A 27,706-nucleotide genomic window follows, 5' to 3' on the forward strand; every position below is an offset into this window, starting at 1 on the left:
CTCTTGCTTGGGTGCTTGCTCATACACAGATTCCTGTGCATTGTCTCCTGATGTTCTGATTAGGCAGGCCGGGGCTCATATCTCGGTATTTGCATTTTTAGCAGGATTCCCAGAGAAATCTCCATGGACTTCACTTGGGCAAAAGATCTAGACAGAGGGTTTTTGAGGAAAGAGTGTAAGATTTCCTCATTTGTTCAGGAGGTATTTATGATGCACCTGCTATGCCTCTGGGTGCTTGGAAGATGTATAAGTCAGTCGTGGACCCAGATTTCAAGCATCTTATTTTAACTGGGAAGTTGAGCTTTTCAGCATCAAGCATTTAAGTGGACGACACATGATGGGATTTCCCAAGAAGAGCTTTTTTTTTTTTTTTTTTTTTTTTAATTATACTTTAAGTTCTGGGGTGACTAAAACTCCAAAAGCAATGGTAACAAAAGCCAAAATTGACAAATGGGATCTAATTAAACCAAAGAGCTCTGCACAGAAAAAGAAACTATCATCAGAGTGAACAGGCAACCTACAGAATAGGAGAAGTTTTTTGCAATCTATCCATCTGACAAAGGGCTAATATCCAGAATCTACAAAGAACTTAAACAAGTTTACAAGAAAAAACAACCCCATCGAAAAGTGGATGAAGGTTATGAACAGACACTTCTTAAAAGAAGACATTTATGCAACCAACAAACACATGAAAAAATGTTCATCATCACTGGCCATAAGAGAAATGCAAATCAAAAGCACAATGAGATACCATCTCACACCGGTTAGAATGGCGATCATTAAAAAGTCAGGAAACAGATGCTGGAGAAGAACTTTCTGTTATGGAGCAGAGATATACGGGGAAGGGAGAGAGCAAAGCTCTTAAGAGGTTAATTTCTCACTTGAGACTTGGGAGGAAATGTGGCCTGCCAGGAAGAGCAATGGGTTTGCTGTCTCCATGGTCTGGTATTCCACCTCTTCTTGAAAGAACTGTACAACTTCAGGCAAGTTGTTTTGAGTTTTTAAGGCTCAGTATCTCCAGTCCATAACATGGGGATGAAGATGAGAAAATAACTTTCATTTTACAATGTTGTGTGAGTACTAGAGCTATTATAGGCTTCAGTGGGAGAAGAGATTATATGACGAGGGAGAGGGGATCTGGGTTTAAATGCTCATCCTGCCACTTATGAGCTGTATCTTTCAGCACATACTTTGCTTTTTGAATCTCACTTTGTTCATCTTTAAAAGCGGTGACACTATCTACCACATATTCTTATAATCTGAGTTAAATGGAAAAAGAAAGACCTAGGTAAAGAACTAAGCATAGTGTCTTGAACATATGAAGAACTCGAAAAACACACACTTAGAAGCTTCCAGTATTGAGATTAAAGAAGTCCTCCTCTTAGGAAAGATTATACACCTACTATTCAAGAACAGGACGCAGGAGTCACAGAGAATAAACATTGACTAAAGACCATGTCTCTGAGAAACGTATGAGAATCTGGGAGCTTGTCAATTAAAATACAAGATCCTTTTTTGGAAGAGATGCAAAATGTAACCCTAATATGCTTGAGAAAAAAACAAATTAAAACCTTTTACGTCATGTATGTCTTATGTAATTGACAACTTCAGGAGCAAGGTTACCTTCAGGTCTGGCTGTACACAGAGGTTCCCGTGGTCATCATGATACAGTCGTGCTCTCACCTCATCTTCTTCTTTTCACTGTTGAATTGGTTGGCAGGCTTCCCAGTAGTGGTGGCAATGTGGTTTCCATCAGCTCCTGCCCCTCATCCTGTTCTTTCCCCATGGCTCTTCCCTTACCTTCGAGGTAAGTCCTTAAATTAGGGATGATTGGATTGACCTGGGCCATTTGTCCACCTGTGAGCCTATGACTATGAACAGAAGGATGGAATAGAATGATTGGCGCAGGTCTGGGTCTCATGCCTACCCCTGAATCTAGTGTGGCTAAGGCTATCCAGACCCAGATCCCAAAGACTCAGAGTTAGGGAGCAGTGGATTCCCCTCAAATGTGGATTCCTGCCAAATGTTACCATTAGAAGGGGGTAATGGGTGCTAGAAAATTAAAAACAACATATTCCACGAAGACTTATGTCTTTTTTGTACTGTTATCACTCACCCCTGTCTACTGCTCAGCCCTGAAACCCTAAGAATAAAAAGACAGTGCGCTTGTTTTCCTCAATGAAAATTGGGAGTCAGGACTGTATCCTGATCTGAAACGAGTCTTTGGTGAGAGACAAAGTGTGAAAACTAGAGGAAGTTCTGGCAGCTGTGATGAAGACCAGGAAGCAGGATTAGTCCCTGGAGGCTGTCAGAAGGAAAAAAAAGATCCAGGGGGAGTCAGTCCGGGAGAAATTTACTTACTTCAGTGGCCTGGTTCTTAGACACCGACTCAGCTACCCGGTTTCTCCTGTCCAGCTCTCACTCTTATCAGAAAATGCTGCTTATGGGTCAGGGCGGCCTTTCCTGGCCTGAGTTCCTCCGCACGGGTCACCTGTTCAAGGGCAACCATCCTTTTCAGAGACATGGCCGTATCCACTGGGTGGCACATTAAGCTACTCCCCATGGGGGCCAGAGCTATTAAAATAGAATCCATCTCCGGGAACTGAGCAAAATACATTGACCAGGCCTACATCGAAGCAGCGGCAGGAGCCAGGTTGCAGCACCAGCAGGCTCCCTGCACTCAGCATTTTCCTCGCAGAAAACAAGATCACTAAATGACTTTCCACATCCTCCCTTCACCTGTGTGCCCCAGAGATTGCAGGCAGCCCTTGCCAGTCCGTGCATTTGCTCTATCTCTGTGCTCATCCATTTTTCTTCTTGTCATGGAAAAAGAGTTAACAAAACAGTCACATTAATAATTCTGATCCCCTGTAAATGGCCGAATCCTCAAGAGAGCCCCTTGGCCTCTCTGTCCACATTGCCTCCTCCCCTCTGCCATCCTCACTGCCACACAACAAAATCTCTTTACGTTTATGCCAGTCCAGAATGGGGTAATAACAGCTCTCTACGTTCTGTTCCCTCATTATTAATCATTCCCTACTGAAAACTTTAAAGGAGTTTCTAACTTGGACTTTTGTTTCCAAAACAATGCTGGTACTTCCTTAAAGGAGCAATTTCATCAACTTGTGAAGGAGCTAGCCCTAAAGCAGAGGTCACCCATAGGCAAGGCTACAATTAATTAGAAATCTGGAATGATTGTGGACCTGGGTAAAAGCTTGCTATTATATTTTAAGCTGCAAGGGAAATTTTAAACCATGTAGCCCAGTGTTTCTCACTTGGGGCTGAGTTCCCGTCTCCCTAATCCCCCAGGGAACGTTTGGCAACGTCGGGAGACATTTTTCATTGTCGCAGTTCAGTGGGGGTTGCCGGGACGCCACTGGCATCTAGTAGGCAGGTGCCAGGGATGCCCCTCGCCATTCTCGAATGCACAAGACACCCCCACACAAAGAATTACCGGGTCCCAATGTCAACAGTGCCAAGGTTGAGACAGCCTGATGTGTAGACTAAGGATTAGTTAGGATGCTTTCGTTCATTCTTTGATTTGTTCATTCGTTTAGCATTTGGCTATGAAATCTCCTCTGTGTGTCAGTCATTATTCTAATGTCATGGATTTAATTGTGACTGAGACAGAGTGCCTGTTCCCATGGAGATGTTAATTCTAGCGGGACACTCTGACGATAACTTCATAAACAAATAAGATAATTTAAAAGGTGATATATGCTACCAGTAAGTGAATAAATGAATGCAGCAGCGAGAGTTTGATGTAGGATCAGGCCATGTTAGGTGGGGAGATCACGGGAAGTCTCCCTGAGAATCAGCAGTGTGAGACCTGGAAAAGGAAAGGCGGTCAGCACTAGGCGAGGGAAGGCAGTCCAGGCAGGGAGAATGGCAGGTGCAAAGGCCCTGAGGCAGAGAAATCTGGGTTTATTTGGGGAAGGGAAGGAAGATCAACGTGACTAGAAATTCATGAGTAGAAGAGAGAACAAAAGAGATAAGAAAGGAAAGATTGGCCTGGACAGACCATGGCGGGCAGAGGTCTGCAAACTTGTTCTGTAAAGGGCCAGATGGTAACTATTTTCAGCGTTGTGAACCATGCCGCCACTGTCACAACTGCTCAGCACTCCTGCCATGGTACAAAAGCAGCCCCAGACAATATGTAAATGCATGGGCATGGCAGTGTTCCAATACAACTTTATTAATAAGATCACATTGGCTGGGTGCAGTGGCTCACACCTGTAATCCCAGCCCTTTGGGAGGCCAAGGTGAGTGGATTGCCTGAGGTCAGGAGTTTGAGACTAGCCTGGCCAACATGGCAAAACCCTGTCTCTACTAAAAATGCAAAAATAAGCTGGGTATGGTGGTGCTCACCTGTAGTCCCAGCTCTTCAGGAGGCTGAGGCAGGAGGATCTCTTGAACCCCAGAGGCAGAGGTTGCAGTGAGCCGAGATTGTGCTACTGCACTCCAGCCTGGGTGATGGAGTGAGATTCTTTACCCTCTCTACCCCCGCCCTACCCCACCAAAAAAAAATCAGGTTGTGAGCTGTAGCTTGCTAATCTCTGGTATAAAACTTTGAAGCATATGGGAAGGGGTTCAAATTTTATTTTAATACTCATGGACAATTTCAAGCAGGGAAGAATAATACATTTTAAAACCGGGGTTCACAAAAATAACGCAGTCCCTGGCTGCATGATCTTAGGCATATTATTTTCCCCTCTCTGGGTCAGATTTTCCTCATTTAAAAAATAAAATTGGCTAGTTACGCGCTTAGATTGATGTCAGGAGGTCGACACAGAGGGAATGAGTGAAGTGCAATTTGCAAAAGGGAGTCATTGTGATTGTTAAAAGTGCTACCACCTGTGGAGGCCCCCGAGCCCCTTTCATGTATTTTTGCAGCCTTCTAGTGTGAGGGATGGCTCTGTTTCAGAGCTGGAGGAACTTCCTGGAACTCCAGGAGGCAAAATTACTCACTTGCAATCGCATAAGGCATAGGCAGTTGTGTTTGGGCTCCCGCCCGCCTGTCTGCCTGTTTTTCAGATCAAATATAGACTTAGTGCTCACTGCTTCTCTGCTAGTCAGCCTATGTATGAGCTTTATTTTCTTTGCAGAAGATTCACCTCTCCATGAAAAACGCCTCTGCCTTGCTTAACCTTGGCAAATGCACCCTGCAGCCTGGCAGGTCAGTGCTGGAGGTCAGGGAGAGGTGGGGGGGTTCAGAACAAGTAACAAGGCAGGGAACAGATGGACAGAAGCTGAGTCCGAGAAACTGGACATGTCTGCAAGGAAGGCACAGGCTCTTGGAAAGTGCTTAGTGAAGTCTTCCCTGCCTCTGAAGCTAAACAGAGTCAGGGGCTCCCTGTTTCTTAGGACAGGATTCAGAGTGCTTCCGTCAGCCCATATAATCTGGCTGTTGATCATTTTTCTGTGTCACCTCCTATCACTGCCCTGCCCCTTACTCACCTTGCACTGGCCACGGTACTCTCCAAAGATGCCAAGCGCAGTCTCTTCTCTGGGGTTTTGCATGAGCTGTTCCCTCTGTTTGAGTTATCTTTCCTCTACCTCTGTCTCTATGTGTCTGGTGACTTCACATAAGTCTCTTCATCCACGTTACATCCTCAAAGTAGCCTTTGTGATCATCTTACTTAAATTGCACCACACCCTCTCCACCACTTTCTGTCCTTTCATTTTGCTTTATTTATTTACTTATAGCATATCATAGTCCTAGCTGGTAGTATATTCTATGTTTATGTGTTTACTGACTGTCTGCCCCATTAGAATATAAGTTACATGAAGACAGAGGTTCATTCTGGACGTGGCTGCATCCAAGTGCATTACATATCGTAGGTGATAAATACATTTGTGTTCAATGAATGAAAGACCTTTAGTTGGAAAGGGACAGATGCCAGCCAGATGATCATTAGTGAGTTACTCTAGCAGGAGTTGAGCTCCCTAGCAGGTGGCAAGAACCCAGCAGTATGAGATCAGGGTATACATAATATAAAGACTGTCTTAGAGTAACACCAGCTGTTAAAACAAATAACCTCCCATATTTCAGTGACTTAAGACAATCTTTATTTCTCATGCACATAACACTGATTTTCCTATTAATGGGAGACTTTTCTCCAGGTGGTGATTCAGGAACATAGGTTGCTTCTGTTTTGTGGTGCTGCCATCCCTAAGGACTGAATTGCCCTGCCTCTAGTTGGTGAATGGGAGAAGAAAGAGTAGGGAATGTATACCCACTTGTCACCCACCTTGGCTCAGAGGAGACCCTCACCACTTGCACTCCACTCCATTAGTTAGAACTGATCACATGTACCTACCTAGCTGCAAGAGAGGCTGGGAAAAGTTGCCTCTCACTGGGTAACTGCTTCCTAAGAATAGCTTTACACTAAGAAACACTCTGTATTATGCACCCCAAATACTGGCAGATATTGAACCGTATTAGATAGTCCTAGCTCTTATCTTCTTTCCTCCCTCCTACCTTGATAATCTTGCCCTAGCACTAGTTCCTACAAACAACCTGTAGACATACTCAGGTTTTCCACCCTAAAACCATCTCTTTGGACCCTAAGCCCTTTCAAGCTACTGTCTTCCCTTCATTATTGATGAACTTTTTGAAAGAATTCTTTACTGATTCCACTTTCCCCACATACTATTTATTCCTAAGCTTACATATTCTCTCTCTCTCTCTCTCTCTCTTTTTTTTTTTTGAGATGGGTTCTTGCTCTGTCATCCAGGCTGGAGTGCAGTGGCGTGACCTCTGCTTGCTGGCAACCTCCACCTCCCGGGTTCTAGCAATTCTCTCTTCCTCAGCCTCCTGAGTAGCTGGGATTATAGGCATGTGTCACCATGCCTGATTAATTTTTGTATTTTTTAGTAGAGGTGGGATTTTGCCATGTTGGCCAGGCTGGTCTTGAACTCCTGACCTCTGGTAATCCACCCGCCTCAGCCTCCCAAAGTGCTGGGATTATAGGCATGAGCCACCTCACCCAGCCCTTTCTCACCATATTCTGAGACTGAAAATGACTTGCATGGCTGAAACTTTTTGTGTTAGTTTCCTGAGGCTGCCATAACAGATGACCACAAACTGAGTGGCTTAAACAGCAGAAATGTATGCTCTCACAGTTCCGGAGGCCAGAGGTTCAACAGCAAGGTATCAGCAGGGTGGGTTCCTCCTGGAGGCTCTGAGGGAGAATCCATTCCATGCCTTACTCCTGGCTCCTGATAGCTTGGGCAATTCTTGACATTTCTTCACTTGCAGCTGTCATTCTAATCTCTACCTCTGTCTTCACGTAGTGTTCCCTCTGTGTTGTTTCAAACCTCTCTCCTTTCTCTTAGAAGAATAACAAAAATTGGATTTAGTGCCCACCGTACGCCCAGAATGATCTCATTTTAAGACTCTTTAACTTAATTACATCTGCAAAGGCTAATTTACATAAGGTCACATTCACAGACACCGGGGTTAGGACTTGGCCTGTCATTTTGGGGAACGCTATTAACTTGCCATACCTCCTAAATCTGTACCTCTGACACCAGCTTCTCTCCTGGGTTCCAGACCCACATTTCCAAGTCCCTACCACATGGATGCAGAAGAATCTCACATACACATGTCCAACCTGGCATTTGGCATTTTTTTTCTTCTTAATTCTAATCATCCTTGGCTTTCTCCTGTGGGGGATGGCTCACCATCTGTCCACTCTTACAAGCGAGGAGCATGAGACTCATCCTGGATTCCTTCCTCTCTTACCTCCCACCTCCAATCAGGCACTGAGTTATGTTGATCCTCCTGGGACATGTCTCCCAAACTCCTCCATCCCCAGCATCTACAGCGTGGTGCAACTCTCCATATTTCTCACCACCGCTTTTCCGGCAGCTTCTTAAGCAGCTTCCTTCTCTGCTTCCTCCAGTTTATCTTTAAAACTGCAAATAGAGTTTTTCTCCTGAAGATTATGAATCTGATCAGGGTAGAGGTCCATAATCTTTTCTCTAAAACTCTGAGACTTCTAGACATTCAGAATCTTTTGGGTGGAGGAAAAGCCAGATGTAGTGTATTATGTAGGTCTCACCATTGTACTACGGGCAGTACTCCACACCCAAACACATAAGAGTGAAATACATGAATATTCACACAAAGAGGGATAAATAAAGACCATAAATAGCCTCCTGTACATTCAGTCAGTGTTTGCTGCCAAGTGATTTTGTGCCAAACTTAGGAAAAAACCTTCAGTTGTCAGTTTTTAGAATCGCAAGAGTGTTGATAAAGGATCGTGGTCTTGTACTTTCTTTCTTGAAACTTCTCTAGGCTTCTTTTTGTCTCTTTCAGCAGGGTTTGAAAACCAGTGGAGGAGATGATGAGCTCAGAGACGGTGCAACAGCAGCATGGTCTATTATGTGCCAGGCCTCACCATGGTCTAGGAGGCCTATTGCAATCTGATTCCTGCCCACCTCTTGACCTGAATCTGCACTACTCTGTCTCCTTCCTCTTCCCTTTGCCCTACCTCGCCAGTAGACATTTCTGTTCTTGAAATAGTCCCGACTCAAGGCTTTGCACAGCTATTCCCTTGTCTGAAATGCCTTCCTTCTATCTGTAGCTGGTTTCTTCTCCTCTTTCTGACTTCACCTTAAATATCATTGTCTTTTCACTATATCCTATTAAATATTTCTTCCACTTCCCCCTAGTGTCATGCAAAGGAGCATGAGTCTCATGCTGGATTCCTTCCTCTCTTACCTCCCACCTCCAATCAGGCACTGAGTTATGTTGAGTCATGTATTTACCCGCTTCCCCTTCATGAACTAATCACCTCGCATTAAGCCCCACTCCTCAACACTGTTGCATTGGGGATTAAGTTTTTAACGTATGTTTTTGGAAGGATGCATTTAAACCACAGCAAAGCATGAAAATAAAGTGCAAAAAATCAATTTCATAGCCCAGCTTAGGATTTAATGCTGCACTATTTGCAATAGGCTTTTGTGGTAATGAGGCTCCTAAGTTCAATTCTACAGAATTGGCTTGCCACCTGTTCTGTAAGTAAAGTTTTATTCCTTATTCTTTTACTATTGTCTACATTCTTTCCTATTGCCTAGGGCTGCTTTTTTTTTTTTTTTTTTTTTTTTTTTTGAGACAGATTTTTGCTCTTGTCACCCAGGCTGGAGTACAATGGCCCGATCTCTGTTCACTGCAACCTCCACCTCCTGGGTTCGAGTGATTCTTCTGCCTCAGCCTCCTGAGTACCTGGGATTACAGGCACCCACCACCATTTTTGAATTTTTAGTGGAGCTGGGGTTTCACCACGTTGACAAGGCTGGTCTCGAACTCTTGACCCCAGGTGATCCACCTGTCTCGGCTTCCCAACGTGTTGGGATTAGAGATGTGAGCCACCACGCCTAGCCAGCTGCTTTCATAGTATGACAGGAGAGTTCAGTAGTCACAACAGACTGTGTGTCCCCAAAGCCAAAAATATTTACTCTCTGGCTCTTCACAAGACATGTTTGCCAGACCCTACCCTGGAGTTAACTCAATAGCAATCAGTTATATGATCTTTATTACATTACTCTATGAAATTATCTTACGTGTTATTTCATTCTCTTCTTCTCTACTGGAATGTGAATTCCATGAGAGTAGGGACCTTGCCTGTGTTTGCTCATGATTGCAACCCCAGAGCGTCTGAAGACATTCAATAATATATTTTGTTTGCAGGTCTTAATAAATACATGCTGGGTGTACGTTGTGAGCAAAGTTGGTCTGACAACCTGCTGAGGGGCTCATCCTGCCAAATATTTACTAGTTGGGGGAGGGAAGAATGGGATCAGGAGGCGGGGTGCATTTTTCATCTTTAGATTTTGCTTGCTCAAAGTAAGTAGCCACCCATCTTCCCATATCTGTCATTTAAGATGTGTCTTTCTTTGTTTTGCGCTGCTAGGGCAGAACACCTGAGACCGGGTAGTTTACAAAGAACAAAGATTTGTTTCTTATGGTTATGGAGGCAGGGAAGTCCAGGGTCAAGGTGCCAGCAGGTTTGGAGTCTGGTGAGAGCTTGGTCTCTCTTCCCAAGATCGTGCTTTGAACACTGAGGGAAGCTGTTTATCACATGTTACAAGAATGGAAGAGAAAAGTGGGGAAGAAGGAGAGAGGCAGAGAGAACAAAGGGAGAGAGACAGAGACAACAAAGGAAAAGAGAGACAGAGAGAGAAAGAGAGAGAGAGAGAGAGAGAGAGAGAGAGAGAGGAGGGAGGGAGGGACCCAAACTCCTGCTTTTACAAGGAACTCACGTCTATGATAATGGCATTAATTTACCCACTTCCCCCTCATTGCCTCATCGCCTCTCATTAAGCCACACTTCTCAACACTGTCTCATTGGGGATGAAGTTTTTAACATACGCTTTTTGGGGGATGCACTCAAACAACAGCAAAGCATAAACATAAAATGCAAAAAATCAGTTTCATAGCCCCACTTAGGATTTAATGGTGCGCTGTCTTCAATAGGCTTTTGTGGTAACGAGGCTCCCAACCTTCTCAAAAGGCTCCAGCAGCCACATGGCAAAAATGCATGCAGCTGGCTCAGGCCACTTCCCTCCAAGACACCAAATCTCCTTCAAAATCAGCACATTATTAAAATGTGTTGGTTCCTAACACTCCCCTGGCTTTGTGGACCCACATAAGGCTTTACCACCTCCACAATGGGGCTGCTATTGATGGAAGCCATCATCCCTTACACAGCATTTTCCTGGGTACAAGTGATTCTTTACAGAAACAAAAAAAGCACACCAGCTTTTCCCACGTTACGTGTTGCTGGATAAATCAATAACAGTGACTTTCAGATTGAGGAAGGAAGTACTTTTGAAGAACGGAAGATGCTCGCTCAAGTGAAGGTGGGTTGGGGAGTAGGAAGAGGCAGCCGGGCCATGCTGGGTAGATTTCACACTCAGGCACCATCTACTGGATGTGGAGGAGAAAAATGGAAGGGAGTTCTCTGGGGCTCTTTTAATAAAGGCATTTATCCCATTGATGAGAGTTCCATCTTTATTACCTAATTACTTAATTATTTATTACTAATTATCTAATTACTTCCCAAAGGCCACACCTCCTAATATCATCACCCTGGTGATTACCTTACAGCATATGAATACTGGTGGATACAAGCATTCAGACCATTGTACCAGTGAATTTGCACAACTCAGTGACAGAGGTATTATTATTATCTACCTTTTATAGATGAAGATACTGGACAGAGGCATTAAGTAATTTTCCCAAGATCATACAGCTAGTAGGTCATTCCAGCAGTGAGTAACTTCAGAACACTCTGGACCTCTGGATGGTGCCTTGCCCCTTAATGGCCACAGAGACCCTGCTGCTCCCCTGGGCCAGGTCTGGGCATCTACTAAAGACTCACCAATGTGACATCTGCCCAAAAAAAGTCTGAGACTTTCTTCACAGCCCCACCTCTTCTCCTGACCCTTCGGCCCACTGACTGTTACTTTAGGTGTGCAGTTTGCCTTTTGACCCTCAGTTTCTGTATCTGTCCAACGAGGAGGTTGTACCCAAGCACCCCTGAGATGCTGAGTCCCTGCATTGAAGGAGAGGCTGTTGGAATGAACTGAGCAGCAATGAGAAGGCCTCTGTGTCCCCCCTGAGAGCCTGAGCATTTTGGAGGGAGCCCTCACCTCACTTTGGGAGTGACTGCTTGTTTCAGGGAGAGCACTGTCTTCTGGCTCTCCTCTCCACCCGTTTGCATCCTTGTTTGAAATTCATTCCTATAGGATTATCTGGCAAAGCGCATGTTTCTGGGCTCCAAGGGGTCCTCAGGACAAGCTTCAGGCACAGTGGAAGCATGGCTCTGTGATTCCAGTGAACAGCTAAGATTGCTTCCAGGCAGCAGGGAAGCCGGGATACTTAGGGGAGAAAGATTCTTTGCCCGCTTCTGAAATTTCATTGCACTTGGCTGGCGTCAGCCCTCCTACACCCTGGGAATCCATCGCAGTGAGGGAGGCCATCCTCCCCTCTGCACAGACAAGACCCAGCAAGGATGTCACGAGCTGCCTTGGACCAGGTATCTGACGTCAGGTTGGAGGATCTGAATTCCAGTTTAGACTCTCATGGCCAGTGTCGTGGTCTTTGCTAAGTCACATTGTCTCTCTATGGCTCAGCTCCCATGTGGACGATGGGAATATTTTCCTTACAGAGTAATTGTGAGAAACATGAAACACGGAGCAGGTGAAAGCTTCACAGGAAGCGCCCTGGACCCGTGTAAATGCTCACTGCAGATGAAGAATGAGTGAAAGTAGAGAGATATTTGGGCTCAATGGGGAAGACTCCTGGAGGAGCCAGACCTGTCCCGGGAAGGGGCCTTCTGGCTCTGAAGGTCATGAGATCCCATTTACTTGGTCAGACTAAGGTGGACAGCCACTTGGCCCTTGGGGAAGTTCCTTCATCTGTTTTGTTCATGGCTCTGTGTTGCGCATATTTCAGCACCTGGCACAGCACAAAATAGGTGCTCAAGAAATGCTTGGACGAATGAATGATTTGCCAGAATGAATTGAGGCAGCGGATGGGGTGCAGAGTTAGGCTAGAGAGTGTTTAAACTTGCTTCTAGTTCAGAGACTTTATGAAAGTTTGAACTTTAGAGGGGGCCTTAACAATAGTATTCTCTGTGCTTTGATGAATTAATCACTACCTAGCCTTAGCCATCTCCAGCAAATGCTGGTCTGGGGGAGACAGACAAAGAGCATCTCTTCCTTTGGATTACCTGGAGAGGGCATTTGGAGAAGGAAATAGGGCTCCTTACGGAAGAAATTCTCTTTTCTGCCCTTTGTGCCACCCCCAGTTCTGAGCATCAGAACTCTGAGGCAGGGAAAGGGGAAATTCCTTCCTATTGGACACACTTGGCCCTCTTCTGTTAATTCACTCGGCTTTCTGAGACTGCTGAACATGCTTCAGTCTTCCTCTACAGCTGGCATTTGTGTCTATGTAGAGAGCATGATCGGAGAGATTAGAGGGAGGAGATACTGACAGGAGGGGAGAAACAACCGCTTCCTGCTCATCTCTACAAGGCAGAGTGATTTCCAGTCAGTTTCTTTCTCCCAGATGCCCCAGCCTCCCTAAGTTCTCTCCCTGGTCATCCACTCCTCTTATCTGTATTTCCTCAGGCCCAGGGAGTATCTGAGAAGGGAGAACTGTAAATTATGCTGTCGAATTGGATGGTACAAGAAAGTGGCAAGGAGATGAGAGGCAGGACCTTTCCAGATAGCAGCCAGATGAAAACAGGTTATAAATAAGGCATGGGAGGGGGGGGGACACCGTCTGCACACTCTGTCCTTGACTTCTGTATACAGGCTCCGTGTTCCTGGAAGCCAGCCAAAGGCCGGTCTACAGATTTATTTCTTTACTTCTCCTGGCATGAAGTCGTCCTCTGGATTGTACCTGTTAGCAGCCCATTCATATCGCCTAGTTTTTGAGCCAGTTTCTCTCTCTCTCTCTCTCTCTCTCTCTCTCTCCCTCCCTCTCCCCCCTTCCTCTCTCCCTCTCTCCCTCTCTCCCTCTCTCCCTCTCCCTCTCTCCCTTTCCCTCTCCCTCCTCCTCCCCCTCCCCATCCCCCCTCCCTTCCCCCTCTCCCTCTCTCTATCTCCTTTTGTTTAAAAGGATAAGCTATGTGATGGACTGAACATTTGTGTTCACCCCATGTCCCCAACAAACCTGAATTCATATTCATATATTAAAGCCCTGATCTCCAGTGTGATGGTATTTGAAGGTGGGGCCTTTGGGAGGTAATTAGTTTTAGATTAGGTCATGACAGCGGAGCCCCAGTGATGGAATTAGTGTCCTTACCTAGAGAAGAAGAGACTGAAACCCACTGTCTGCCCACCAAGTGAGGATACACCAAGGAGGTGACCATATCCAAGCCAAAAAGAGGACCCTCACCAGACACTGAATCTGCTGGCACTGTGATCCTGCACTTCTTGGCTTCCAAATGTGCGGCATTCTGCTCTAGCAGCCTGAGCAGACTTAGACAAGCTGCAAATGCCAACTGGATTGTGGGCTCCATGGGGTTGAGTCGGATTTATCTTTGAAACCCTCTGTGTCTAGCTCAGTAGATATGGTGACACAATAAGTATTTGTAAAATGAGTGCGTGAACAATTTTTTTTCCCGAAGGCAATTGTCCATTCTCACTACCATCTTCTTCCTCCAGATTGTTGCTGATCTTTTGCCTCATGTAAGTATAAATATGCCAGTGTGCATATGGCTGCAAATAAAAGGGAACCTGGATGACAGTGGATGAAACCATTAAGCATTTGTTGTTTTCTTAACAAGATAGAAGATAGGTAGTCCCAAGGTTAGTTCATTGTCTCAACAATGTCATCAGAAACCCAGGTCATTCTGCACTTCCCGTTTTGCTATCTACTGGACACTTCCCATGAATCCTGTTGATTTATATGAAGCTTTTCTTTTTCCATACAGTTTTTTTTTTTTTTTTTTTTTTTTTTTTTTTTTTTTTTTTTTAGGATGATGGTAAACCTTGAGTGCACTGGTTGTAAACTGATGGCTTCGTGACATGTGTGTTTAGCTTTCAGCATTTAAAAAACTTTTCGGTTAACTTTCAACATGAAACTAAAAAACTTCTACACAGCAAATGAAATAATCAGCAGAGGGAACAGAAAACCTGCCGAATGGGGGAAAATATTTGCAAACTGTGTAACCAGCAGGGGACTAATATTGAGAATTGATAAGGAATTCAGACAAACTCAACAACAACAACAAAATCAATCTCATTAAAAAGTGAGCAAAGGATATGAATAGACATTTTTCAAAAGAAGACATACAAATGGCTAAAAAGCATATGAGAAACTTCTCAACATCACTAATCATCAGAGAGATGCAAATTAAAACCACAACGAGACATAATTTTGCACCAGCCAGAACGGTTATTATTAGAAAGACAAAAAATAACAGATGTTGGCAAAGAGGCAGAGAAAAAGGAATGTTTATACACTGTTGGTGGGAATGTAAATTAGAACAACCTCCATGGAAAACAGCATGGAGAGTCCTCAAAAAACTGAAAATAAAACTACCATTCAACCCATTGAACCCTCTACTTAGTATCTACCAAAGGAAAAGAAATTCTTATATCAAAAGTCTACCTGCACTCGTATTTTTATTGCAGCACTATTCACAAGAGCAAAGATATAAAATCAGCCTAAGTGTCCCTTAATGGACGCTTGGGTAAAGCAGATGTGGCACGTATACATAATAGAATATTACTGAGTCATAAAAAAGAATGAAATCATGTCTTTTGCAGCCACATGGATGGAACTGGAGGCCGTTATCTTAAGTAAAACAACTCAGACACCAGAAAAACAAATACTGCATATTCTCAGTGATAAGTCGGAGCTAAATATGTAACACATGGATATAGAGTGTAGAATGATAGAGAGTGGAGACGTGGAAGGGTGAGGATGCAGGAGAAGGGTGGATGATGAGACCCTCCTTCATGGGTACAATGTAGGTTTTTCAGGTGATGGATATACTAAAAGCCTTGGCTTCACCATTATGTAATCTATACATGTAACAAATTTACAGTTGTGTGTCGTATATTTATCCAAATACAACATTTTTAAAAACAGGGGATGTTTTACATAAAACTCCAGAATTTTGAATTCACTTAAAAAGTTACAAAATCTGGAGACACGCATGGCCACCGCAAGCAGAAACTGGTGGTGGTTGCCCTTTTTAAATAGAGTGAGTGTGGTCCAGTTGTCCTGGGTTCCACCACTTCCTGTTGGTTATACCAGATCAGCTTTACTCATTCATGTTGCCTAAAAAAATTCCCTGCCGGTAACTGAGTCTGAACCCCTCCTTTAAAGGGTCTTTACTCCTTTGGCCTGTGGTTTAGGGCCATCCATGAGACAGCTTTGGGAGCTACTCACCCCCTGGACTGCTCTAGACGACATCACCCAATCTTCAATCGTTGGTTATTCGTGGATTCCACCCATTGGCTCTATAGGAATCTCAAACTCTCCCACTTCTTTGAACTGACGTTTTAAACATCCCACCTCAAAATGTGAAGCAGTATTAAAATTTTGTGCATGAGAATATAAATAAATACACTAATGTTGCAATAGATTCAGAAAATACAGAATAATGTAAAGCAATGAGAATCAATCATTATTTCACCACTCATATAAGCCTATTAATACTTACAAATGTATATATTAATAATGCATTGGATTTATTGGACACTTACAATATGGTAGGCTCTATTCTAAGTGCTGTACATATGTTATTTTATTCAGTTCTCCAAACACCCTTACAAGGTAGATATTATTCTTATCTTCCTTTCACAAATGACAAAGTTGAGTCATAAAGAAGTTTAATACATTTCCTAAGGACACACAACTAATCCATGTTGAAGTCTTGCTTTTAATCAAGTAGTCTGGCTCTGGGATGCACATTCTCGTAAATGACACCACACTACTCAGTATGTACATGCATGCCTATTTCATTTATAGTTTACTGGAGATTGCATCAGCCACTCCAGGAAATAGTGCAATGAAAATTCCCCTGCTGAGTTTTTAAGGAACTCCCTGAAATGACCCAAGTAAGCCCTAGTATTTGGGAGTATTTTTTCACTTATTTTTCTGTTTCAATTGCTATTCCCTCTTAGCTTTCTCCTGGGCAACCAGACTCTTTGGTTGACTCAAGGGGTCAAGACATTGGCAAGGCACCCCTTTCTACATTTGGTGTTCCTTATTAGTAATATGAAGCTGATAATTTTTTTACAAATACAGAAGGTCAGGGGAAAGAAGCAAAGGAAATGAACTTTTATTTCAGAGCCATTGTGTGTCTAGCACTTGACATTCATGATCTCACAATATCCTGTACAGATGAGCATTATTAGTTTCTTTTTTCTTTTCTTTTTTTTTTTTTTTTTTTTGGTGAGGAGAGAAAGGCAGAGTCACATGTTCAAGGGCACAGAACCAGAAGAAGCAGTGGACTGGAATTCGAATCCATGCAGTGGTAACTTTAGAGTTCATTTTTTTTTTCAACTCTTCTGTAACATGCTATATTAGATAATGCCGCTAATTATAACTGAAACGTAGCCATCACATAATTTTGTCAGAAGAATTATGAATTATCTGTTGAGAATGTTCTGTGTCCTTTCTTATGAGCATCACTGGGAGACATGTGTCATCCCGTATGTTGATGGATTTATGGGTACACTCACTTTATGTCACTGAGCTGACCCTGAAAAAGCTGGTGTGAGTTAAAGTTTTGAACACAGAATAACTTGGAAGCACATTTTTGTGCACCCCATATAAAGGTGGAGCCCCAATGTATTGTTAATATAAAGGGGGAGCTATATTGTATTCCTTTGTAACACATGGGTATTAGTTTGTTTCATGTTGCTACAAAGGAATATCTGAGATTGGATAATATAAATAAAGAGGTTTACTTTGGCTCACAATTCTCTGCAGGCTGTACGGGAAGCATGGTGATGCCGTCTGCTTCTGGTGAGGGCCGCAGAAAGCTTACAGGCCTCAATACAAGCTTCTCTCATGCTGTGAGAGAGGGAGCAAAAGAAAGGAAGAAATCCCAGGCTCTTTTAAACAACCAGATCTCATATGAGCTCACAGAACAAGAACTCACACATTACCATGAGGAAAACACCAAAACTTTCATGAGGGATCTGCTCCTGTGACTCAAACACCTCCCACCAGGCAGCACCTGATCTATGAGAAGGTCATTAATCTAAGTATTTTCAAATACGAATTTATTCGATCCTCATAACAACCCTATGAGGTAGGTATTGTACTGTGCTCAGGTTCATAAGACACCAGAGGAAACTAAGGTACAGCAATGTCCAATAACTTACCCAATGTCATAGAGCTAGCAAGTGGGAGGATTGGAACCCAGATAGTTTGGGGCTAGAACCTATGCATGTGGACACACATTGAAAGTCACATTTCAACATGAGACTCGGAAGAGACAGGACATCTAAACTATATCAACATGGATTATAGCTGCTCTGTTAACTTCTCTTTTGTGAAAAATCTGGTTTTCTTAAAGAGAGCTACCCCTGTTTTGATGATGTATGACCACACACAACTGGTTTAAACCATCTTTGATTTTTAAAATTCTCCCCCGATTTGTTATAGCAGCATTATAGTACCGTGTATGGTCTTCTATTACATGGTATGTAGTTTTGAAGCACAAAAACAACAAACAAATGTCTTTTGAATGAATCAATTTAGTGATCAAATACTATGTGACAAGAATGAAGATCTGAAGGGAAGGCAGATGTGTAAACACACATGTACAATAGTGTGATCAATATAACAAAAAAATATTGTCTACCATCCATTTATTCAAAAGCATTTAATATTTAGCTCCAACTATGAGTCATGCTGTAATATAAAGGCTGGATGTACAGTAAAGAGAAAAAGAAAATACATGCCCCAGATCTCTTGAGCTTTTGGGTTTTCTACACATATCTGCGTAGGAGGCAGGATATTATGGTGTCCATATACATAGGTTCTAGCTCCAAATTGCCTGGGTTCAAATCCTCCCTCTTGCCAGCTCTATGACCGTGGGTAAGTTATTTAACGTTTCCATGCCTCAGTTTCCTCTGGTGTCTTATGGACCTAAAAGCAATATAATACCTACCTCATAGAGTTGTTATGAGGACTGAATAAATTAGTAATTGAAAATACTTAGATTAATGACCTCCTCATAGGCGTTTGCCAATGACCTCCTCATGCCAAAATGGCATTTGCCAATGAAGCAAGTGAAGTGGGTATGTCATAAACCTGAATTGTTCTACTTTTGTCAGGTCCACATTCCACCTGTACCATCTATTATCTTTAAATTGACGCGTGTTAAAACTTAAATGTTTATGTACCACCAAACATCACAAGTAAGCCTCATTTTGCCAGATGGGTGGGATACGTTGCCATAGATCTAATGATTGCACAGGGCACTTCCTCTGTGAAGCCCTCTTTATTCTCAAGGCAAGATCAGCAATAGCATCCTCTGTGCTTTCACAGTGCTTTGTGCCAAGCTCTAGTAAGTGCTCCTCAGAATACCTAGAGCTCAGTCCTTCCTCTTGGCACATTGGCCCATATGAGGCTGATCCTTCGGTTTGCCTTGCGCTTGTGGTCCCAGACCTATAAATATTGAAAACCAGAAAAAATGCAGTTTGTGGAATTTTTAAGACATAGGGAAAACTTGGAAAAGCTCTTTGCCCGAAACACTCAATAACTGTCAGATATCATTACAGGGGCATCTGTGTGCTGATGTGTCCATCAAGAGAACACACACAGAAATGACACTTGCCAGGTAAGGAACACCACCACCTGAGATGGAGGGAGCTTTGGAATAAGCGTGGGGCAGAGCTAAGGAGGGTGTATGTCTGGAGTGGATGGTAACGAAGGGTCATGTTCTGAAGCTGTTTCTGACTCCATCTTTATGAGGTAGGAAGGAAAGGAGCAGAAGCTCATGCATTCTGCCCGAATGGCCGAGAGTGGGGGCTGAACTCGAAGATGTTGCTGCAGAAGAGAGGAAATGATTATCTTTTATCTTGGGGGTCTGGAGGAAGCCATGTTTCTGTTGGTTTCAGATGGTGTAGAAAGGCGTTCACCAGACAAACAGTAATAAAAATTCATCCTAGGTAGAGAGAACAGCTTAGAACAAATGCACACAACACCATGAAATATTTGATCGATTATTGACATTTTGACAATATTTCAATGTAGCAGATCCCCAGAAGAGTTTCGAGAGTAGAGGATTTAGAATTAAGTAGAGAATTAGTCATTAAGGTCCTTGAGGGTCCCAAGATGCTCCTGGATATATTAAAAGGTTGAATAAGAATAAAAAATTCCCCATGCTGAACCACTTCTGCTGAGTGCATTCTGAAACAAATTTTTTAAAAAATAGATTTCTTTTTAATACTTCTGCATTAACCAGTCTGAGGAAGCTGGCATTTAAAGACATAAATGTTTCTGAAATACCCCACCACAGCAAAATATCTGAAAATGTTTCTTAATTGTTAGAAAAAAACTATTTCTGTACATGCTTGGAACGAGTTTTTTTAAACACCACCCTTCAGCAGACCATCTTTCCGGCCCCAAGTGGCTGAGGATGGTGGTGCTGAGTGGTTTAATAGAGATGCTGTTGTCTCTTTCTTGCTTATCACGCCTCCACTTCAATGTATAATTTTACTTTTTTGCTGGGTAGGTGCCCTAAAAGGTTGCTATAGATGTATATCTCAACATACAAAAGAGCGTCAGCTGATCAGTCAAGCTGCCTCTGTGTAACCGGCCTGGCAAAGGCATTTGAAAATCCTTTTGCCAAAATGCACTTGAATCCATCCCATTTGAATGAGCTCCATGCACACTGACCACAGCCATGACCTTTTCAATCTGCCTCAAGCAAATACATGTCCTTAAACAGCTTGCTTTGGAAAGCAAACTTCCCGAGGGGAAGAGAGAGGAAGGTCATGCATGCTTTACAAGCAGCCTCTCTGCTGCCGTACCACCTCCAAGAAAGACCCTTGGCCCTGGCCCTTGGTGTTCACTGACCTTGCCCTTCCTTGAATGCACATATTGATTAGAGTTGGTACTGGCCAGTGTAGTTCTTGGGTATCGGTTGTCTTGAAGTTCTCTCTAATTGTCATTGTCATGGTTATAGGCATCAAAAGTGCTTATAGCTCCAGTACACGCCAGACTCTCTCATCCCTCTGGGACTCTGCTACTGCGCCTGCATCCTCTCATTCCTCTGTGCTGCTCCTGCTACTTGGAATGCTTATTCCGTCTCTTTGCTGCTAGACTGTAGTCGTCTGCCTGGGTTGCCTCAACAAAATGCTATAGACAGGGTGGCCTAAAGAATAGGCATTTATTTTTCACATATCTACAGAATGGAGATTTCAAGATTAAGGTGCCAAGAGATTCAGTTCAGGTGTTAATTCTTCTGGAAAGCTTTACCTAATTCCCTTGACGTGGGTTGCATTCCCTCTCTGCAAATTCCTCTTATCACAGCTCAGTTGAGCTGTGCCATTGCAGGCCATTTATTGCCTCTCTTCCTCACCTTCCTAGGTGCCTTACCTTCCTAGATTGTGAGCCACTTGAGGGTGGAGACTTGTCCTTCATTCTTATGTACTATGCAGTGTATGTCGGAGGTAGGAACTGTTCAATAAACAATTTAATGAAAGTAGGAGCAATTGCTTTTAGAAGAAACAGGTAATGGATGAACTTATTGTCCACTCCCGGTAGCACCCCCCAATCACTACACTCTTTGTAGGGCTTTTATTATTCTCCTGGTCTTCTAGGGAGATAGAAGTCATGATGCTTGATTTCTCCTTGGATGGCTGTTTCTAACCCTTGCCTGATTGGACCTCATCCAATTCGTCCTGTGCCTCTTGTTCCATCTGTGTCTATATACGTATGTGTAACCATGTGGGTGCATTTCTGTAAGTTCTCCATGCTCTATAGCAGTGGTTCTCAACCCTACTTACATGCTAGAATCACCTAAGAGCTATTATAATGTTAATGCCGTTAGCAGAACAGATCAAGAATGTCAATTTACATTCCGGATACCATGAAAGCAGCTTTCTTTTGGGCTTCCTAGTTAACCAATCTCCTAACTAGGGTAGGGAAAGGAAAATAGCTCTGACATCTGTTCAGTGGAACCTCGCATTTTCAGCCAATGTGTTCAACTCTGTCCTTGTTTGATCACCCAAAAAAGTCATCAGTTTAAGTCAAAGTATATTTCTGAGTTTAGGATAGCAGATTCTTGGGACAGCCTCTCTAAGAGTGACTATCTGTTGGGCAGGATGGGAGAATCCTTTTATTCACCAATCTATGGTTTGCAACTTTTGGTTTTTTTTTTTTCAGCTTTTTCTATCAATCTTGCATCTCTTGACAATATGCATGCTTCTAGGTAGACAGGGAGGAAACTCACATACATCGAGATGGGGAGAAGAGAAGCTCAAGATCAAACACTTGTGCTCTGTTCACAGCTTTATTCTGGCATATAGTAGCTGTTCAGGAAATATTGGTTGAGTGATTGAGTGACTGAACATTTTCTCCCTACATTTCTATATTTGGCAAAATTGTGTGTTTCTCACTTCCTCAAGAATGTTAACGTTTCTCTAAGAATCCCCATGACCCTAGACCAAATATGGGGTGGTGGTTCAGGCAGGTTGCTGAACCATGTTTTTTTTTTTTTTTTTTTTTTTTTTTTCTTTTTTTGAGACGGAGTTTCGCTCTTGTTACCCAGGCTGGAGTGCAATGGCGCGATCTCGGCTCACCGCAACCTCCACTTCCTGGGTTCAGGCAATTCTCCTGCCTCAGCCTCCTGAGTAGCTGGGATTACAGGCACGCGCCACCATACCCAGCTAATTTTTTGTATTTTTAGTAGAGACGGGGTTTCACCATGTTGACCAGGATGGTCTCGATCTCTCGACCTTGTGATCCACCCGCCTCGGCCTCCCAAAGTGCTGGGATTACAGGCTTGAGCCACCGCGCCCGGCCTGAACCATGATTTTTAAGCCTGGGAGCAATTTTCATTGTGGATGACACTTTGACTAAGTGTGGTTAGTATGTGAGCCTAGACACGTGGCGTGTGTTCACCTCCGTCATTTGGAGCTAACTACCTGTTTCTCCCATTCTGTGTTGTAAGCCACATACCCTGATCACTACACTCCAGCTTCCTAGGGGCTTTACTTCCTAGGGGAGACTAGGGCTTCCTAGTCTCCTAGGGAGATAGAAGTAGTGATGCTGATTTCTCCTTGGATGGCCATTTCTAACCCTTGTCTGCTCAGACCTCATCCTACTCCTTCTGTGCCTCTTCCTCCATCTCTGTCAATATGTGTATATATAAGCATGTATGTGTATTTCTTTTCTTTTTTCTCAGAATCTTACTCTGTTGCCCAGACTGGAGTGCAGCGTCACAATCTTGGGTCACTACAACCTCTGCCTCCCAGATTCAAGCAATTCTCCTGTTTCAGCCTCTCAGGTTGCTGAGATTATAGGCACATACCACCAAGCGTGGCTAATTTTTGTACTCTTAATAGAGATGAGGTTTCGCCATGTTGGTCAGGCTCGTCTCAAACTCCTAGTCTCAAATGATCCACCTGCCTTGGCCTCCCAAAGTGCTGGAATTACAGGTGTGAGCCACCATGCCTGGCCAGAGTCTCTGTGTGTGTTTTTAAGTTCTCCATCGGCTATAATAGTGGTTTTCCTGCCACCGGCTATATGTTCTTATCTAGTATTCCCTAGCAATCCTTGGTTCCCTTCTTGCAGGCTTTCCTACCATGCTCCACTATTGTACACTTGCTTATTCAACTCTATTATATCATACGACTCTAGATTGAATTTGCAAAACTTTTATTCTCTTTCTTTTTTTTGAGACAGAGTCTCACTCTGTCGCTCAGGCTGCAGTGCAGTGGCACAATCTTGGCTCACTGCACCCTCCGCCTCCTGGGTTCAAGTGATTCTCCTGCCTCAGCCTCCTGAGTAGCTGGGATTACAGGCGTATGCCACCATGCCCAGCTAATTTTGGTATTTTCAGTAAAGACGGGGCTTCACCATACTGGTCAGGCTGGTCTCAAACTCCTGACCTTATGATCTGCCCATGCAGCCTTCCAAAGTGTTGGGATTACAGGTGTGAGCCCTGGCATCCAGCTGCCTTTGTATTTTTATGGGTGGATATATGTGCCAGAGTCTATGATCTTGGTTATTTGCTTCTGTAGTTGCTTTGCTCCATCCGTAGACTTCTGCTTCTCTACAGAAGTTTCCCTTGGCAACTCTGTGTCCTCTCACTGGAGCATGTAGCTATTAATGGTCCCTTGGCCACAGATGCAGCCCACAGGAGCCCAGAGCACTACCTCCGTCTCTTCCATTTATACACCCCCACAGCAAGGTTGGCACCTTTGTCTCTCTTCAGGCCACTTAGGCATGACACTGAACTAAAGGCTGAAATTTGGGGCAGCTGATGTATCTCCCACCACATTTTCCTTCTACTCTTCATCAAAGAAGGCACATGAATTTGTTTTCTCACCTCCTCTATAGTCAGCATCTTACTCTTTTTTTTTTTTTTTTTGAGACTGTCTAACTCTGTTGCCCAGGCTGGAGTGCACTTCTGCCATCTTGGCTCACTGCAACGTCTGTCTGCGGTTCAAGTGATTCTCCCACCTCAGCCTCCCAAGTAGCTAGGGCTACAGGTGTGCACCACCATGCCTGGCTTTTTCTTTTCTTTCTTTCGTTTTTTTCTTTTGTATTTTTTGATACAAATGGGGTTTCACCATCTTGGCCAGGCTGGTCTCAAACTGTTGATCTTAAGTGATGCACTCATCTCAGCATCCCAGAATGCTGGGATTACAGGTGTGATCCACTCTGCCTGGCCCATCTGCATCTTACTTTTATCTGTCTTTGCCACTCTACCGAAATGTCTCCTGAGAAGATCTCCAAAGATCGGCACATGACTCAATTCAGTGGATGCTTTTCCACATTGATCTTGCGGGATGTTGTACCAGTTGTCAGTATTCTTGACAAGACCTTCCTCCTTGTGGCTCATGGTCTCAGAGTCAAAGTCAGTGATCCTAGAGAAGAGATCAAGATGGGTAGAGGAATGGAAGAACCAACATGGGCATGTTTTGTCCCTGTTTATAATAAAGTAGAACCTGAACATTATAACACACTGAACTTAATTCCATGGAGTTCCAATGTGGATAGCAAAGAGATGGTTTACGGACATTTGAGAAAAACAAGTCACTTGCAGCTAATCTATATGCACATTTGCTAAACTCACAACTTTGCTTTAAAAGTAAAGTTCTGTGATTGGCAGATAATGAAATGCCTAAGATATAATGACTATAATAATAATAATGATAATAATGACACTTCTGAGGATGGGTCCCTTATGCATCTTATTCATAGCTCTGTCCCTTCACCTAGAACAGTAGCTGACACACAATAGGTGATCAATACGTACTTCTCAAATAAATTAACAACAAAGCTTATACTTATTGAACACTATGTGCCAGAGAAAGACATGGAAATAAAATTTATTAAAATTACATATAATGATTATAATAACAACTCTTACAGCACAAACTGTGTGCCAGGAATCAGTTTAAAGCATTTTACATATATTACATCTATTAACATTATTAAATGCTACAGACTGAATTGTGTCTCCCTCAAAAAAAAAATCATACGTTGAAGCCTGAACTCCCAACATCTTAGAATGTAACTGTATTTGGGGATAGATAGAGGCTTTAAAGAGGTGATTACATTAAAATGAGGTCATGAGGGTAGGCTCTAATCTGGCTATGACTGGTAGCCTTATAAGAAGAAGAGATTAGGGCTGGGCATAGCGGCTCATGTCTGTAATCCCAGCACTTCAGGAGGCTGAAGTAGGAGGATCCCTTGAGGTCAGGAATTTGAGACCAGCCAGGGCAACATGGAAAGATGCCTGTGTCTACAAAAAAATTTTTTTAAAAATTAGCCAGTTGTGGCGGTACCCACCTATAGTCCTAGCTACTCAGGAGACTGAAGCGGAAAGATTGCTTGAGCTCAGGGGTTCGAGGCTGCAGTGAGCTATGATCACCACTGCACTCCAGCCTGGGTAACAGAGTGAGATTCTGTCTCAAAAAAAAAAGGAAATAAGAAATGATTAGGACACAGACACACACAGAAGGATGGCCATATGGGAACAAAGGGAGAAAATGGCTATCTTTAAGCCAGGGAGAAATGCCTTAGAAGAAACCAATTTTGCTGACATCTTGCTCTCAGACTTCTAGCCTCCAGAATTATAAGGAGATACATTTCTGTTTTGTAAGTTACTCAGTCTAGGCTCACACCTGTAATCCCAGCACTTTGGGAGGCCAAGGTGGGTGGATCACCTGAGGTTAGGAGTTTGAGACCAGCCTGGCCAACATGGTGAAATCCTGTCTGTACTAAAAAAATACAAAACTTAGCCTGATGTGGTGGTGTGTGTCTATAATCTCAGCTACTAGGGAGGCTGAGGCAGGAGAATCTCTTGAACCTGGGAGGCAGAGTTTGCAGTGAGCCAAGGTTGCACCAGTGCACTCCGGCCTGGACAACAGATTGAAACTCTATCACAAAAAAAAAAAAAAAAAAAAAAAAAAATTAAATAGGACCAAAATAGACCACATTCTTTAGGGAGCCCTGTTAGACTACAAACTCCATGAGGTCAGCCATCACATCTGCCCCACTGCATAGCACAGTGCTTGGCACATAAACATCCCTCCTTCTATCAGTGTTATGAATGAATGAGCAGTCATTGTTGTTGGAATACAGACCAGGAGACCTGAAGGCTGTCCTCAAAGGTTTGAGGAGCCAAGTGGACACCACAAGAGGCTTACTGATTTGAAAGTTCACAATGATGGTGTGGACATTACAGAAAAAGTAAATTTCAACTGTTACATCAAAGAAGAGCTTTCTTAAAGGATTGAACAGTGAGTCATGAGTTTTGATGTCTCCAGAGACCATTAAGCCTGAGGCTGGGTGGTTTTCAGGGATGCCCAAGAAAAGATTCCCTGTTGCCTGAGGGTTCGAGGTAAGCCCCTCTGAGATCCCTTCTGCCCTGAATGGAGACCTAACTTGCAGGATTCATAAAAAAGACTTGTATATTACAATGAAGTTTATCAGCATTCAAAGACCAGGTTGGTTGCTTTTCAGCTGTGTAATCTTGGGGAAATGATCCACTCTTCCTGAGTTCCAACTTCTTCATGAATACCATTGGCTTATAATGCCTGTAATAAAGTTAGGATTAGCTTTTGCTACTTATCACAGAAAAGCTCAGATGCCACTCACTTGAGTGAAATAGAAATGTGGTTTTTATTTCTCCCAGAAATGTAGTGTGCAGGTAGGAATTCTAGGGCTAGTGTAGAAGTTCATTTTCTTTTCTGCCCCATCATCCTCATGTTCACCACATGACTCAAGCTAACCCTACCTCCACCCTCACATTCTAGGTTGCAGGAACTGTGGGGGTGGGGTGGGGAAAAGACAATTTTTTTTTTGACAGAATTTCGCTCTTTTGCCCAGGCTGGAGTGAAGTGGCATGATCTCTGCTCACTGCAACCTCTGACCCCTGGGTTCAAGCGATTCTCCTGCCTCAGCCTCTTAAGTAGGTGGGATTACAGGCACGTGCCACCACACCTGGCTAATTTTTGTATTTTTTTTTTAGTAAAGACGGGGTTTTACTATGTTGGCCAGGCTGGTCTTGAACTCCTGACCTCAGATGATCCACCCACCTTGGGCTTTCAAAGTGTTAGGATTACAGGCATGAGCCACTGTGTCCAGCCCCTTCTGCTTTTATCTAATTGGCCACAGCTTAGTCTCATGGCCAGAACTGACTGCCAGGGAGGCCGAAAAATGTTCCCTTTGCTCCTCCTTCCCCAAACAAGTATGACTCTGTCACTAAAAAGAAGGCAGAATGGATATCATGGCACAATTGCCACTGTCTGCTCCTCCCCCTGGCAGAGTTCCATGTGGGTGAAAGAGATAATCCAGTATATATCACATGCCTGAGCATAGTAGATGCTCATTAAACTGTCATTCTATTCTTATTCTACAGTAATTTGTAAGCAGATGGAACTTCAATATGGCAATAGGAAATCAATTAGACCACAGTCTCTTCAAGAAGACTTTCTAGACGTAGGATTGGAAAAAGAATGGTAGTTTCCATTAATT

At 43.4% G+C, this 27,706-nt stretch overlaps 1 long non-coding RNA gene across 2 annotated transcripts in view; it reads left to right on the forward strand.

The window, feature by feature from the left end:
* Positions 1-27,706, forward strand: part of LOC141582623 (uncharacterized) — a 188,887-nt gene that overhangs the window by 45,963 nt on the left and 115,218 nt on the right. For both annotated transcript variants that reach the window (XR_012515504.1, XR_012515505.1), the window contains exons 2-3: positions 19,270-19,328; positions 27,591-27,670. This is a non-coding gene — a long non-coding RNA (uncharacterized LOC141582623). The remainder of the gene's footprint in view (positions 1-19,269; positions 19,329-27,590; positions 27,671-27,706) is intronic.

The sequence above is a fragment of the Saimiri boliviensis genome, chromosome 21 (assembly GCF_048565385.1).
Source record: "Saimiri boliviensis isolate mSaiBol1 chromosome 21, mSaiBol1.pri, whole genome shotgun sequence".
Classification (NCBI taxonomy): Eukaryota; Metazoa; Chordata; class Mammalia; order Primates; family Cebidae; genus Saimiri; species Saimiri boliviensis.